This window comes from Podarcis tiliguerta, assembly GCF_965153285.1.
Source record: "Podarcis tiliguerta genome assembly, chromosome: 2".
NCBI lineage: Eukaryota > Metazoa > Chordata > Lepidosauria > Squamata > Lacertidae > Podarcis > Podarcis tiliguerta.
In genome coordinates this window covers 102,263,573-102,266,643 of record NC_139535.1, presented here as the reverse complement: position 1 = coordinate 102,266,643, position 3,071 = coordinate 102,263,573, and positions in this window count along the sequence as shown.

Below are 3,071 nucleotides of genomic sequence, written 5' to 3'. Positions count from 1 at the left end.
TTGACATGAAGGATCTTGGTGAAGTATCCAACTATCTTTCTCTGCAGGTGGAGAGGGACCAAGCAGGTAATTTTCTGGTTCACCAAACACAGAAAATTACTGATGTATTAACCAGGTTGAATTTGGTTGATGCAAATCCAGCAGACACACCGATGGTGACAGGTTACCAGGTAGATAGTACTGCTGAAGCGTTTTCTGACACAACGCTGTACAGATGCATTCTAGGCAAGTTGAATTTCATTGCTAGATGCTCAAGACCTGACATAGCTGTAAGCACTAACCTGCTTAGCAGACATGCTAATAATCCTACTGTTCAGGATTGGAAAGCTCTGAAGCGCATAGCCCGCTATTTGAAAGGGACTATGCACTACAGGCTGAGGTTCACCAGTCAGAAGACTGGAGGTCTTGAAATCTTTGCAGATGCAAGTTTTGGAAGTGACACCACGGATGGTACAAGCACTTCTGGAGTATGCTACATGTACAACCACTGTCTGTTTGACTGGCTGTGCAAGAAGCAGACAACAGTGAGCCTAAGTTCCTGTGAAGCAGAACTCAATGCTCTGTCATTTTCACTCATGGATTGTGAATGGTTGATGCAACTGTTTAAGGACATCAGAGTTTCTGTGAAATGTCCTGTACAAGTGTATCAAGACAATAGATCCTGTTTGGCTTTGCTGAACTCAGAGAGTTGCAAGCAAAGAACCAAGTACTTGCAGATTAAGTTACATCGTGCAAGAGAGTGTATTCAGAAAGGACTTATTCGGGTGTCCTACATGGCAGGAAATGAAATTCCTGCTGATCTGTTGTCGAAGGTTGTTAACAGAGAACAACTTAAGGTTTATGTACAGAGGTTGCAATTGGGTTGAACCACAGGTACTACAGGTTACACGGAAAGGGGGAGGATGTTGGGATATTTCCGTTCCACCTTAAAAGGGAGCAGGATGTTTGTGTCACAGCCTGCGTATTTCCTGTCTCACAGGATGTTTCTGTTGTGTCTTTTGCTTTTGTTTCTCTCTCACTGCCGGAACTCCCTCATGCAGGCAGTCATGATTTTTCTTTGTTCTGATCAACGCTGAATAAACTTAGAAATAATGCTCTCCTGTGTGCAACTTTTGCTGTGTGAACTCTGCTGATAGAGTGTGCAAGAGCTCTAGAATGAGGGAAGCTATTTCTGGAGCTCCTGTCGCTAATTGCTGATACTGCGTGTCTACGGGAGATTGATGGATGTCCAGAGACGACGTGGAGTCAAGATGGACTTTATTTCCCTGGCAGTATCCCAACAATATACGCTTCAGGTTAAATACGCTTCAGGTTACAGACTTCGCTAACCCAGAAATAGTACCTCGGGTTAAGAACTTTGCTTCAGGATGAGAACAGAAATCGCGCAGCGGCAGCAGGAGGCCCCATTGGCTAAAGTGGTACTTCAGGTTAAGAACAGTTTCAGGTTAAGAACAGACCGGAAGGAATTAAGTACTTAACCCAAGGTACCACTGTATAGGGAAGGTTTTTTAAAAATGCTTTAGTATGTTTTTATCTATGTACGTTGGAAGCTGCCCAGAGTGGCTAGGCAAGGGCAACCCAGTAAGATGTATGGCGTATAAACAGTAAAATTATCATTATGGAAAGGGATGTCCCTCTTTTCATCAGAGGGTATGCACTTTTAAAAATATGTTTTGGTGTTTCTGAAAGCCTCTTTAAAACCCAGTGTTGAAAATCAAGTGATAACAACACAAGTAATAAACAGGTCGCTCATAGATTTCATTTCATTTTGCGATTTATGGCGTGATGCTGTGCATGTCTACTCGCAAGTTAAGTTCAAGCTGAGTTCAACAAGTCCTGCTCTGAAATGAGGAGGCTGAACCTGGAAAATGATTCTGCAGTGCAGGAATTTCCCACTGTGCCTTACACCCAGGTAAACGCACATAGGATTGAAGTTGAAAGCCTGAGATGGTGATCCTCCGCATACCAGCTTGCAAGGACCTCGACTCAGGAGGGCAGAACTTCCTGGCTGAGTAGAGATTTGATTCCGACTAAACATTAGGAAAAACTTTCTGACAGCAAGAGCCTGTTCGGCAGTGGAACAGACTCCCATGAGAGGCGGTGGACTCTCTTTCCTTGGGAGATTTCAAAGCAGAAGCTGAATGGCCATCTGCCACAACACCCATCTTGAAAAACCTACACTGGCTCCCAGTAAGTTTCTGAGCTCAATTCAAAGTGTTGGTGCTGACCTTTAAAGCCCTAAAAGGCCTTGGCCCTGTATACCTGAAGGAGCATCTCCACCATAGCTGTCAACTTTCAGATTTGAAAATAAGGGATCAGCAGGGATATCTAACAATCCAGGATAGCAGCGGGAAGCAGCGAGAAACGGCGCTGAAATAAGGGAATTTCCCACAAAAAGAGGGGAGGTTGACAGCTATGATCTCCACCCCCATTTTTCTGCTCAGACACTGAGGTCCAGCACCGAGGGCCTTCTGGCAGTTCCCTCACTGTGAGAATCCAAGTTACAGGGAACAAGGCAGAGGGCCTTCTCGGTAGTGGCACCTGCCCTGTGGAACGCCCTCCCACCAGATGTCAAAGAGAACAACAACTACCAGACTTTTAGAAGACATCTGAAGGCAGCCCTGTTTAGGGAAGCTTTTAATGTTTAATAGGTTATTGTATTTTAGTGTTCTGTTGGAAGCCACCCAGAGTGGCTGGGGAAACCCAGCCAGATGGGCGAGGTTTAAATAATAAATTATTATTATTGTTGTTATTGCTATTATTATGGATGCTGTAGTTAAAGATCCCTGCATCTCAGGGGGGGGTTGGACTAGATGACCCTCGGGTTCCCTTCCAACTCCCCACAATTCTATGATTCGATGGTTGGCCCGCCGAGGCGCTTTAGGACGGCGGAATGGAAGGTTCGCATTCCTGCTGCAGCCAGCGGGGCTGCAAACCAGCTATTCGCGCATGCGCGGCTCTACTCGGCGGGCGCGCGCTACCGGCATTCCGGAGGGGGCTGGAGAAAAGAGCGCGCCGCGATTTGACCGAACAATACGTGACGTTCCTCGCCCCGCCCACCTCCCTTCAAT